General features: G+C 36.3%; 1 long non-coding RNA gene across 3 annotated transcripts in view; it reads right to left on the bottom strand.

Moving 5' to 3' along the window:
• Window positions 1-14742, bottom strand: part of LOC118146281 (uncharacterized) — a 98306-nt gene that overhangs the window by 39373 nt on the left and 44191 nt on the right. For all 3 annotated transcript variants that reach the window (XR_004731900.3, XR_004731902.3, XR_004731901.3), the window contains one exon: window positions 12549-12687. This is a non-coding gene — a long non-coding RNA (uncharacterized LOC118146281). The remainder of the gene's footprint in view (window positions 1-12548; window positions 12688-14742) is intronic.

The following is a 14742-nucleotide window of genomic DNA, read 5'->3' as shown; positions in this document are numbered from 1 at the left end:
GCTGGTTCAACAAATGCAAGTCTATAAATGTAATTCACCACATAAACAGAACCAAAAACAAAAACCACATGATTATCTCAATTGACGCAGAGAAGGCATTTGACAAAATTCAACAGCGCTTTATGCTAAAAACCCTCAATAAACTCGGTATCGATGGAACGTATCTCAAAGTAATAAAAGCTATTTATGACAAACCAACAGCCAATATCATACTTAATGGGCAAAAACTGGAAGCATTCCCTTTAAAATCCGGCACTAGACAAGGATGCCGTCTTTTCCCACTCCTATTCAATATAGTACTAGAAGTTCTAGCCATAGCAATCAGGAAAGAAAAAGAAATAAAGGGTATTCAAATAGGAAAGGTGGAAGCCAAATTGTCTCTATTTGCAGACGACATGATAGTATACCTAGAAGACCCCATCACCTCAGCCCAAAAACTCCTGAAACTGATAAGCAACTTCAGCAAAGTCTCAGGATATAAAATCAATGTGCAAAAATCACAAGCCTTCCTCTACACCAATAACAGACTTAAAGAGAACCGAATCAAGAATGAACTGCCATTCGCAATTTCTACAAAAAGAATAAAATACCTTGGAATACAACTCACAAGGAACATAAGGGACCTCTTCAAGGAAAACTACAAACCACTGCTCAACAAAATCAGAGAGGACACAAACAGATGGAGAAACATTCCATATTCATGGTTAGGAAAAATTAATATCGTGAAAATGGCTATACTGCCCAAAGTAATTTACAGAATCAATGCTATCCCCATCAAGCTACCATTGACTTTCTTCACAGAACTGGAAAAAACCACCATGAACTTCATATGGAACCAAAAGAGAGCCCGCATAGCCAAGTCAATTCTAAGCAAAAAGAACACAGCGGCGGGGCATCACACTACCGGATTTCAAACTATACTACAAGGCTACAGTAATCAAAACAGCATGGTACTGGTACCAAAACAGAGATATAGACCAATGGAACAAAACAGAGGCATCAGAGGCAACACAACATATCTACAACCATACAAGCTTTGATAAACCTGACAAAAACAAGCAATGGGGAAAGGATTCCCTGTTTAACAAATGGTGTTGGGAAAACTGGCTAGCCATGTGCAGAAAGCAGAAACTGGACCCCTTCCTGACACCTTACATGAAATTAACTCCAGATGGATTAAAGACTTAAACATAAGACCTGGCACCATAAAAACCCTAGAAGGAAATCTAGGCAAAACCATCCAGGACATAGGAGTAGGCAAGGACTTCATGACCAAAACACCAAAAGCATTGGCAACAAAAGCCAAAATAGACAAGTGGGACCTAATGAAACTCCACAGCTTCTGCACGGCAAAAGAAACAGTCACTAAAGTGAATCGGCAACCAACAGAATGGGAAAAAATGTTAGCAGTTTACCCATCTGACAAAGGGCTGATATCCAGAATTTACAAAGAACTCAAACAGATTTACAGGAAAAAAACAAACAAGCCCATTCAAAATTGGGCAAAGGATATGAACAGACACTTTACGAAAGAAGACATACATGAGGCCCACAATCATATGAAAAAATGCTCATCATCACTGGTCATCAGAGAGATGCAAATCAAAACCACATTGAGATACCATCTCACGCCAGTTAGAATGGTGATCATTAAAAAATCTGGAGACAACAGATGCTGGAGAGGATGTGGAGAAAAAGGAACACTTTTACACTGTTGGTGGGAGTGTAAATTAGTTCAACCATTGTGGAAGACAGTTTGGTGATTCCTCAAGGCCTTAGAAATAGAAATTCCATTTGACCCAGCAATCCCATTACTGGGTATATATCCAAAGGACTATAAATCGTTCTACTATAAGGACACATGCACATGAATGTTCATTGCAGCACTGTTTACAATAGCAAAGACCTGGAATCAACCCAAATGCCCATTGATGATAGACTGGATTGGGAAAATGTGGCACATATACACCATGGAATATTATGCAGCAATCAGAAATGATGAGTTCGTGTCATTTGTAGGGACATGGATGAATCTGGAGAACATCATTCTCAGCAAACTGACACAAGAACAGAAAATGAAACACCGCATATTCTCACTCATAGGCGGGTGATGAAACATGAGAACACATGGACACAGGGAGGGGAGTACTAAACACTGGGGTCTATTGGGGGGAAAAGAGGAGGGCCAGTGGGAGAGGGAGGTGGGGAGGGATAGCCTGGGGAGAAATGCCAAATGTGGGTGAAGGGGAGAAAGGAAGCAAAACAGACTGCCATGTGTGTACCTATGCAACTGTCTTGCGTGTTCTGCACATGTACCCCAAAACCTAAAATGCAACAAAAAATTTTAAAAAAAAAGAAAAAAAGGCATAATATGTACAGAGAAATTTTAAAAAAAACTTAAACAGATTTTTGCATCAAAAATAGTCATTGTTTAATGGAATGCCATGTTTAAAGTGCTGAAAAGCCAAAAATATGTATGTACCCTACGAAAATGTCCTTCAAGAAAGGTAATGCAACGATCTTTTGGGACAAGAAAAAGCTAAAAGAATTCATGACGAGTATGTTTGCGTTACAAGAAATGTTAAAAGGCATTCATGAGGAAAAAGGGAAATAATTCCAGTCAGAAACTTGGATATAATCCCCCCAAAAGAAAAAGACACAGAAATGGTAAATAAATGGGTAAATATATCAGATATGTGAACATTTCTTTAAAAAGTAACTTATAATATAGAGCAAAAATTATTATAATGTGTTACATGAATTAAAGCATGAAAGAGAAATAAATGATAATAGCAGCAGAAAGAATATGAAGGTAGCAAAATGAATATGGTATTGTAAGGTTCTTAAACTATAGTTTTAGAAGGTTATTTGAAGATAAACGGTGGTAAGTATAGATACATATTTTAAACACTACACAAATACTGAGAGATACCTAATAAGTCAACAATGGGGATAAAATAAAACCCCAAAAATAATTTATTAAGATAAACCATGAAGAAATACAAAATCACATTTAAAAAGATGCAATAAAGACAATTTATAACCAATTTAAACTCAAAGATATTAATTTTATATTTAATGTAAATGATAAAAAAACTCTAATTAAATGACAGATATTGACAAACTGACTACAACACAAAAACTAACCATATGCTATGTATAAAAAATTGGCTTTAAATATCAAGAGTCAGATAAGCTAAAGGTCAAGGGATGGAGGAATGAATAAGATACACATACAAGTCATAAGAAAGTTGAAGTTACTATGTTACTATCAGTCAAAGTAAATTACAGAACAAGAATTACTATCAGGGATAAAAGGAGTTATTTCATAATGACAATGGGTCAAGACATAAAATTGCTAAATGCCCATTTTAAAACTCAAAAAGGGGCTTTAAAATACATGAGGCAAATGCCTGATTGAACTAATAGGAGAAATAGACAAATCCACAATCATAGCTGAAGATTTCAACCCTCCTTCCTCAGTAATTGATAGAAGTAGTCAGAGAAATAATAGAGAAATAGAAGACTGCAGCACATTGATATTAATAAGATATGTCCAACAAAAACAGAATATACATTCTTTTCAGTTGTATGTGAAACATTCACCAAGGTAGGCCATATGCTAAGATCTAAAATTAGTCTTAATTAATTTCATAAAATCTAATTTACAGGGAATATTTTTATAGCTACAGAATTAAATAGAAGCAAAAAACAGAGATACATGAAAAAGACCCAAATAATTAGAAATTAAGCCAAACACAACTATGTAATCCTGGTTCAAGTAAGAAATCACACATTTGAACTGAATGAAAATCAAAGTATAATGTAACAATATTTGTGTAACTTACAGTAAGTACTTGAGAAAATGTCATATTGGCAAAATGACAATAGAATGTTACAGAAGACAGTCTAGTTTATAGACTATATATTTATAGTTGCTTAATTCTTGAAAAAAAATTGTCATGGAAATCCAATGAAGAAGAGCTAATACTTTTCTAGAAGTAGTATTACATCTGAGCATGCACATGAAAAAAAATCACCTTTATCTCATGGTATATACAACATTTAATTCTAAACTGATCAAAATCAAGATGTAAAAACATCTAAAGATGAAAATTCTAAAACTTACTAAAGAAAAATACAGGAGGAAAATTCCTGTCACTTTGGAGTAGACAAAATATTTCTTGGGGCACAAAAGCATGACACGTGAAAGAAAAATACTAATAAATTGCACTTTATCAGAGTTAAAACATCCGTTCTTCAAAAGACTCCTTAGAAAATGTCCAGTTTATAATAATTTGTTAAGTTTTACTCTTAAGTTTTATGTACTCTTCTATATGTATTACATATCTAAAAACTAGAGCTTAATAATGGGTTATTTTTATTTTATCTTCAATAGTTATTTAATATTCATCTGAAGCAAATGTTATCAAAATATTAATGCATGTTAATTCCATATCTTGGGCATATTTATGTTTATTATCACTAATCTGTCTGTTATTCTTTAAATTTTCCACTATCAAAATGTACATAAATATCATGTAGCAAGATGAATGACTTGGAATATTATTCATCAAGAAACAGTATTTAAAATTATGTCTATACTGTTATTAGTAGCTGCATAAAAAAGACATAAAAAGATCTAAAAAATGAAAATGCTATCAGTATATTTTTTTCATGTTGGTATAAAACTGAGTATTTTTTTCCATGATAAGTTGTGTTCTTTTTTTTCAACTGTTGTTCATGTTACTAATATACATTACATTTGCTATTATTCAGAAAAATAATCTATGAACATCATAATTATAATATTTCTACTTTATTCATAGTAGTGGCCCACCTTTAAGGAAAGGAGGCCCTTTGGATTTTAAAGAGAGTTGTCTTAGTATTTGGAAATCATGGCCTTTCTCTGAGGTCTAGACAGACAAGAAACTCATTTGCATAGAAAGCCTCAAGCTAAGGAATCACTCTTATCAGCAGATTTGTATGTTGCTAACAGTTGATTAATTCCATGTTTGCTAGTGGCACAGTGTGGGTGTCATTAAACTATTTTTATGCTTCATGCAGATGGCTTTAATTCAAAAGCTAGTGGGCCTCATATTTATATTTGAGTGGCAGGTTGTCCTTTGTTTTTAATACTATTCTCATAATCGTTTTTATTAAAGAAGTATCAACTCATAAAATACAAAGATGAATAAAATCTACCTAAAATTTTCATTAACATATTCACAAAGAATTCCAGGGTTAAAGAAAACATCAGCTAAAAAGAAAGGCTGTAATGAAACAAAAATAAGGATACCCATACATTCAAATATGAATATATTAATTACTACAAAACACAGTTTTTGGTTACAGAATGATACCTAAAAACTGGTCTAACAGGGAAATTTCATCTAATGTAATACAGGATTTTTCACATACCAGCTATTGAGCAACCCTCATGGCAGGAGTTGTAGGGGGTTATGTGGACTTCCAGAGAAGGAAGAGACATGGGCCTTTCCTCAGAACACACCGACTGGTACACCTGCGTTCTTTGTAATCTGTGATGGGCTCCCACTAAAAATGCCAAATGCAAGATCAGGTAGGCTGTGACTCTTTTCCACAATGAAATGAAACTCAGCACAACTTAGCTTCAGGAGCACACTGATATGAGCTGTGTTTAGCTTTCTGGGCTCATGCAGACAGAACCCCAAAGCCATGTGTCTTTGCTTGAAATTAACAGGCTCTCAGAGTAACAACCAGGGCTGACACCTGTTACCAAAACCAGTTTATTGTATTTATTGAAAAATCCTGTAACCTTTGAGACAATAGGGCTCTCTAAAAAGAAGGGTGATAAAAGATGAAATCAGAGTCCTTTGCATTAAGCTATTAATTAAAAATAAACAAGGACGTTGCCCTTCTGGGAAGATGGAGTAGACATACCTTTCCCTGTTCCTTCCACTAAATAACAAACAAAATAAACATAAAGAGGACTCAGAAAGATGAAGAGAAGAGGCAGTCTTGGAATCTAAAGAACAATATGATGATGAACTATCTGGGAGTTTTTCCTTTCCTTTCTTTCTTCTTCTTTTTTTATTTTTTTATTTTTTTGAGACAGTCTGACTCTGTCATCCAGGCTGGAGCACAGTGGCGAGATCACAGTTCACTGTAGCCTCAACCTCCTGGGCTCAAGCAATTCTCCTGACTCAGTTCCCTGAGTAGCTGGGATTACGGGTATGTACCACCATGTCTGGCTAATGTTTTTATTTTTTGGAAGGGTGAAGGTCTCACTATGTTGCACAGGCTGTTCTCAAACTCCTGAGTCCAAGGGATCCTCCTACCTCAGCCTACCAGAGTTCTGGGATTATAGATGTGAGCCATCATACCTGGCCTGGGATTTTCTTCTTGCCTTACACATTCCAAATTGGAGCCAAAGAAGCCAGCAACCAGAATATGGCAACAGGCTCAATCTAATAAAGAAAAGAAAATGAAACAAACAAACAAACAAACAAACCCACAGAAAAAGCTTGCCTTATCCAGCTTGCAAGTGCAGCATAACAAGACAGAAAACTTTGAGGCAATAACCACTCTACTCCAACTAAACACTGTGGAAAAAAATATGGTCCCACTCCACCTTCACCAGTAAAGTCCAAGTTGGGAGCCCAGACTTCTGCCCTCTGAAAACTGCAGAGGGGCCACTATCCCTCCTCCCTCACCAGAGTGGTATCAGACAAAGATACTAAGAGAGTACTTTTGTGCCTAATGAGTGGTAATGAGCCACCAGTTCCCACTGACCTGTCATTGGTGACCACATGGAAAACCCAGACTTTCACCACCCCCTCCAGCAATCAAGAGGCACCCCTTAACTTCTTTACTGGGATGGGGTTGAAGAAGGCCAAATGGAGAGCCAGGACTTTTGCTATGATCCAGTTATAAGACAAAGCCATCCGTCACACCCCCACCATATCTCATCTCAGAAAGAGACCGAGATAGAACCATTAGCAAGGCACCTGTAGCCAGGGATGTATCGGTGGGTAACTAATGGGAACCTAGCATTTCCACTCCCATACAGCTTCAGTAGGGATCCCCCATGTGGGTGCCAAGAGAAGAAAATGGAACCCAGAATCCTCACCTGGTGGTAACAAAGTAGGACCCTTCCTTTTTCAGTTGAACAGTTTTATAGGTAGTTGCCTAAAATAGGTTTAAATAAAACCTAGTCTTCTAATATGGTATCCCAATTTTCAGATTTCAAAAAACAAAAACAACATTCATCATATCATACCAATAACCAGCAAACTCTGAAACTGGACTTAAAAAAAAAAACATAATCAGCAAATTCTAACACTGAGATAAAACGGATGTTAAAATTATCTGATAAAGATTTTTTCACCATCGCAAAACTACTTCAATGAGCAATTACAAATACATAATTGAAAAAATTTTAAAAGAGAAATCTCAGCAAAGAAATAGAAGCTATAAAGAAGAAACAAACACAAAATTTTAGAAGAATGGATAAATCTAAAAGAAAAAATTTAAAAATTAATGATTAGAAATGGAGACTATAACTCCCCTTTCTCAAAAATCAATAGAATTGAATAGGAAACTGCCAACATTATAAAATAATTCAATCCCACCAACCACCAGCATCTAAATATGATTTGTAGATCACTACACCAACAATAGCAGAATACACATTATTCTCGATTTCCCACGTAACATGTACCAAGATAGACCACATCCCAAAACATTATAAAAGGTCATAAAACAAACTTCCACACGTTTAAAAGAATTGAAATCATGCAGAGTATAATCTCTAATGATAACAGAATCAAACTAGAAATCAGCAACAACAACAAACACAAGATATGCAAACGCTTGACAACTAAACAGCATACTTTTTAATAATCCATGGGTTAATGCAGAAATATCAAGAGAAAACCAAAAATACACGGAACTTGATGAAAATTAAAATGCAAAGTATGCTGAGAGAGAAACATAGTACTAAGAGAATTCATTCAAAAAGAGGGAGAGTCTCACAGCAAGAATCTATGATCTCAGGTCAAGAAGTTAGAATAAAATAAAACCAAGTCAAGGAGAAGAAAACAGTAAACAAAGGAATAGAAATAATATAAACTGATAATAGAAAAACTAGAGAAAATATATCAAGGGACTGGTTTACTTAAATAAATCAATATGTCCAACTGGTTTTTTAACGAAGAGGATAAAAAGATAAACTAAAGACTGAAAGAGAATGTCACCAAATAGTATATACAAAATGTTATCTAGAACATGAAAAGAACTCTCAAAATAAAATAGTAAAAGAAAAGAAATCCAGTTAGAAAGTAAAAAAAAATCATTAACAGACATTCTATGAAAGATACAGAGATAAAAAATAAGCACATACAAAAATATTCATCACTATTAACAATTAAGAAAATGCTAATTAAAACCACAATGAGTTGTCACTCAATAGCTATCGGAATGGCTAACATATTAAATAACAACACCAAATGCTGATGAGGATGTGAAAAATTGGATCGCTCATACATTGCTGGTGAGAATGAAAAATAGTACAGCCATTGTGAAAAACAGCTCAGCAGTCTCTTACATTAAATATGCAACTACCATATGACCCAGCAATTGCACTCCTTGACCTTCACTCCAGAGAAATGAAAACTTTATTTATGCAAAAACTGTATGTTAATATAGCAATTGTATTCATAACAGCCCCCAAATGGAAAGAACCTAGATGTCCTTCAGTGAGTGAATGAGTAAAACGGATAAATTTCCGAGAAATTATACTCAGTGAAAAAAAAATTAAAACCACAAAACAAGTAAGAAAATTATACAGAGTATGAATGCACTCATGTAACATTCTTGAAATGACAATATTATCAACATGGAGAAGAGATGGGTGGTTGCCAGAGTTAAAGAGGAGTGAAAGGTAAGAAGTAAGTGACTAAGGCTACACGAGGGCAGCATAAGGTATCCTTGCAGTAACAGAAATATTTTGCACCTTGACTGTACCTATTTCAGTATCTTCATTATGATATTGTACAGGTTGTACAACCCTAATCTGAAAATTTGATCTCCAAAATGCTACAACAAATTTGGAACAACAAATGCTTCAAAAATATTCAAAAAACATGTTGATTGCTGACAAGATATCACAAGTAGGAATTTCTGTACCTGACTTCATGTGACAGGTCAGTTAAAATGCATGTGCACAACTTACCATTTATTCAGTGTCCCCAAGAAAAAATGCCCTTCTCCCCCCACCTCAGCTGTGATACGTCTTTTCCGGACATACTCAGACTCCCCAACACAGGCAGGGCCACAGGGGTAATAAAATGACACATGTGTAGTCCCGATACACCAACGTCATGTTCCTCACAATGCCCCACATGGGACCAAGACCTATATCCATTACTTACCATTGCTTATTCTCTGCTCTATAGTGTAAAAATATTGGTCAAAGTGTCAAAAAGGTCTATAGATACCCCTGTAGCTACCGGTAATGAAAAAAAAGAGGAAGCATTTTTGTTTATCTAAAGCACATAAAGTCAAACTGTTGGAGAAACTGGGCAGCGATGTAAGTGTGAAACATCTTACAGAAAAGTATCGTGTTGGAATGATTATCATATATGACCTGAAGAAACAGAAGAATAAACTTAGACTTTCTGTGCTAAAAATGATGATGAGCAGTTAGTGGAAAATCAAAAAACACTGCACAAAGTTAAAAGTGAAGATTTTGATTGTGCATTGAAAATGCAGATGCATTCGTATTTCAGTAAACACACGCCTTTTAATGGTGCGATTATCATGATACAAACTAAGGTCGACCAGGAGCAGTGGCTCATGCCTTGCAATCCCATCACTTTGGGAGGCCAAAGCAGGCAGATCACTTGAGGTCAGGAGTTTGAGACCAGCCTGGCCAACATGGTGAAACCCTATCTCTACTAAACATACAAATATTAGCCTGGCATAATGGCCTGCATCTGCAATCTCAGCTACTTGGGAGGCTGAGGCATGAGAATCGCTTGAACCCTGGAGGCAGAAGTTGCAGTAAGCCAAGATAGTGCCACTGTACTTCAGCCTGGGCAACAGAGCAAAACTGTGTCTCAAACAAAACAAAACAAACAAACAAAAAACCTGAAGACCTATTATAATGAATTAAAAATTAAAGAGAACTGTGAACATTAAACATGCTGATTACAGAAATTTAAGAAAAGATGCAGCATGATTTTATTTTAAATTTGTAGTGATAAACTATTTGTTGATTATGAAGCAGTGGAGAAATTCATTGGCGAGGTTGCCAAGGTCATTGTTGACAAAAATCTGACACGAAAGTAAGTCTATTATGTTGATGAAACATCACTCTTTTGGTGTTATTGCCCCCAGAAAGGCACTGTCTTCAGCTGATGAGACAGACCCTACAAAAATTAAGGATTCCAAGAACAGAATAACTGCTACACTGTGCTACTGCAGCAGACAGTCACAAGTGTTACCTCTCTGTGATAGCCAAAACTCTGCATCCTCACTGTTTTCAAGGAGTGCATTTCTTACCAGTTTATTAGTATGCTAAGAAAAAGGCATGGATAATCAGTATGTACATGTAAATATTCCAAAATCAGAAAATTTATAAAATCCAAAACTCTCTGGTCCCAAGCATTTTTTTGTTTGTTTGTTTGAAATTGAATCTTGCTCTGTCACCCAGGCTGGAGTTCAGTGGTGCGATCTCAGCTCACTGCAACCACTGCTTCCTGGCTTCAAGTCATTCACCTGCTTCAGCCTCCCGAGTATCTGAGACTACAGATGTGGACCACCACACCTGGCTAATTTTTGTATTTTTGGTAGAGATGGGGTTTTACTATGCTGGCCAAGCTGGTCTTGAACTCCTGACCTCAAGTGATCCACCCACCTCAGCCTCCCAAAGTGCTGGGATTATAGGCGTGAGCCACCACACCCAGACTTCTGGTCCCAAGCATTTGGATAAGGAATACTGAATCCATACTACAGTTCTGAAAGACTTTATTATTGAAGAAAACAGAGTAAAGAATACGTCAGAATTCTATGCATTACTCCTTACAACAGTATGGAAATCTACAATTGTCTAAAAATAAAAATTTTAATTAAAGAAATAGAAGACTGCAGATATAACAAATCAGAAGATGGTGTATGGTGTGAAACATTAACCATATAGGTAAAACTTTATGGAATTGAGGAATCTAATGAGACTTAATTGACAAGGTTTAGAGAAGGCCTCACAAAAGACTTGGCTTAGAACCAGATCTGAAGAGCTAATAGGATCCTGAAAAGCGGAGGCTGATGGCCAGATGAAACCAAAAACAGCATCAGAGGAACATGAGGACAGGTAGAGCAATTAAAAGCAGGGATTTCCTAAGGGTATGGTAGAGGCAGTATGGTGTGGAGGAGGAATGGCAAAGGGATTTCTAATCCACAGGGTTAGAAGAGACACAAAAACTGGAAATATCACAGGTTCAGAAGAATGTGTTCAGTGCTGAAAGGTCTATCAGAACTACGATTTGTGATTGCCTTGAGAATAAAGACATTTCTTATTCAATATTGTGTCATCAAATTGCAGTCTACTATCTGGTACATAAACAATTCATTAAATGCTCTTGATGATTTCACTGACAACAATTTTAGTCCAGTGATGGGCAGTAGAGATTTCAGCGGGTCAAAGAGTAAAAGAGAAGTGAGAAAATAAATGACTCTTTTGAAAAGGCTTGGTTCCTAAGAGGCAAAAAAAAAACCAAAACAAGAGGCAAGAACACATTTTACATTATGTTCTTTTTGTCATTTTAAGATGTGAGAAACTTGCATATACATTTTTGTTAGAAAAGGAGATTGAAAATCCAGGAGAAAAGATAAAGGTACATATGGAAATGAACCTTAAGGAGGTAAATGGATGCAGATGTTTGTAGGTGGAGTGGTAGGAGTGCATGCCAGATGGCCTCTATTTTTCAATTAAGTGGGAGGTGGTTCGTGCTCTGCTAAGAAAGAGGAGAAAGAATGGGGGCCAGAAGTCAGTCTCAAGTCTGGCATAAATGGAAAGTGGGAATTGAAACTGAGCTATCAGCATAAGACCATTCCTCTTAGATATCTGTCACCATGTGGGCAACACCTTTATTCATTGAAGTGTTCTTCCTCACTTTAATGCTGATATTTTCAACCTCAAATTATGCACTTATCTTCTGAGCCAGGCTTTCTGCTAACAATAACTGAAAACTATGTATAAATGTGTCTATATCCCAAATCATATTTAATCAGCGTAGTATATTTTTGAACTTATATACACATGTTAATTTTTTTAGAGACATTTAAGTGTTATGCCTTCATCATGGACACAATAAATGAAAGAGCCTAGAGATGTATTTTCTCATTTACCTTTTGCATGAGCTCTACTGAACACAGAATATAGTGTAAGTCATAGGAGGGTGTTAGCTATTTTTAGACAAGTGCTTTTGTATATTTCATACACAATGGTAGAAGAATATTTTAAACCCTAATTGAACTAAACCATCTCATTACGGGGTTCTACTGACCAAAGACTGTTGCCATGGTGATGAGAGAATCAAGTTAGCAGGTCCTACTGTGAGAATTTTCCAGTCCAGATGCTTCATCGGTTCCATCTTGCTCATCTCCAAACACGTTGTTATCAATTTAATGGCACAGAAACAGGCTCTATAAAGGGGAACAAAAGGAGTGTTTTTAACAAACCTTATGCCAAAATATGTTGACATATAATTTACAAAATAATCACTTTCTAAATGCAATAACACTTTAGGTTTTTCAAGAACAAAAGAAAACCTTTAAAGATCTATGTATTAATTTAACAGTTTATGAATTTTTATAAATATCCAGGTAAAAATCAAAGCTCAAGCAATAAAATATTTCACTGACTGCATAACTGGTCTTAAATACAATTAAAGGTTTTTTTCATAGAAGGTTTGGAGCCCAAATAAGACTTACAGATTGGTGGAATTAAAGTGTTGGCTAAGGATAGGTAATTTTTATACTCAAAGATAAAATCTAAGAGCAAAAATTCAAAGTAGTTTCCATTTACATCTTGAAATGGAACTTGGAACAAAGCAATGTTTTAGACTATAAAAAAAGGTTAAATTTTTGTTACTGCTACATGTTTGCTATTATTGCTGTTTGCTTAGCCTAAGTAGCTAAGTCTTGAATCCTAAGGCGTCATGAAATTGTGTTTGAGAGCAGAAAGAAGGGACAGAACTAGAAAAACTGCCTCCCCCTTTTTTTTTATCATTTGCAGTAGTGAAGAAAAACCACATGGAACAAAATGCTTGTGACAAGATTTAAGAAGAAAAAATCTGGATAAAGATGACAGGAGGCTAACCAAACCAATATGTGTCTTTCAAATTTCGTATAAAAATGTTCATGAAGATATACTGAAACAGGATACAAAGAGGAACCATATTCGAAACCAAAAATGTCACAGAAATTAATTTCAGAATCTGGAATTAATATATACTTGCTGGATTTTATCTGTCATAGAGTTAGATGTCTTCTCTGTTTTATTTTACTAGTCTGTGGTATTCCTTGGCACTTATCAGGTGCTCAAAAACATTTGTTATCCTCATTGCTAACTGTACAATTTTGGGAAATTGAGAAGAACCTTTTTGGACTACATACCATGTTTGGCTTTTCAGAAAGTAACATCATAATGTGACAGTGGGTAGCTAGTCAGGCATGAATAGGGCAGGAGAGGGCCCCCACACACCACCGGGAAAGTCAGGCGACCATCAAGTCAGGCAGTGGCCACACTCTCTCTCTAAAATAACTGGCCACACCAGTGCCAGGAAAAGTGGTTTCCCTATGAAGAAATGGTGAAAATGGTGATTGGCAGTTTCCTGTAAGATCTCGGGAGCTAGGCGAGTGGACACACACATGTGCACAAAGAGGCGAAATGGCAGAATTTAACTCATATATGACCGTTCAGTGGCATTCTGTCAGAGAAGGGGAAAAACACCTCAGGTGAGCATGCGTACAACTCCAGTAAACACACTACACGTTCCCTGCCCAAGCACTAGCAGCTACCGCGCATGCGGAAAGCCCAGTCCCTCGGAAGAATCAGGGAAAAGGACCCTGGAAATATGCCAACATATAAAACCCCACGTCAAAATGTCAAACCTGACACTTGTCCTTCAAGTCGCCCACTTGGCCCTCCCCCAAGTGTACTTTCCTTCCTCTTGTTTTTGCTCTAAAGCTTTTTAATAAACGTTCACTCCTGCTCTAACACTTGCCTCTGTCTCCTCTTCTGACTTCTTATGCCCCTCAGTTGAATTCTTTCTTCGGAGAAGGTAAGAACTGAGGTTGCTGCAGACCCATATGGATTCACTGCTGCTAACAATAAGCTCCCAAAGAAAGTAGGCAAATATGATGCCTCATCTCAGGGTACACTTGTGACACAGGGACACACTAAGGAAAACCTACCACATTAGTGCCATCATCTGGGCCAGTCAGGACAAGAATCATCTCCCTATTTCCTTTTCATATTTTTTCTCATTTATATTTGTCTCCACAACTGCCAAGATTCCACACAGCAGGAATGAGAGAGAGAGGTAAGGCAGTATATTGTTGCAACTTGCTAAACAGAAGCAAAGTTTGAGGTGAAATTTAGGAGCAATCTATTACGGGTTATTTAGATTTTCATATCCTGCGTGATACAAAGGGGATTATAAACAACATTTGCTTCTTTGGATTACTCGTAGAATT

The sequence above is a fragment of the Callithrix jacchus genome, chromosome 12 (assembly GCF_049354715.1).
Source record: "Callithrix jacchus isolate 240 chromosome 12, calJac240_pri, whole genome shotgun sequence".
Lineage (NCBI taxonomy): Eukaryota > Metazoa > Chordata > Mammalia > Primates > Cebidae > Callithrix > Callithrix jacchus.
This window is presented reverse-complemented; position numbering and strand designations above follow the sequence as displayed.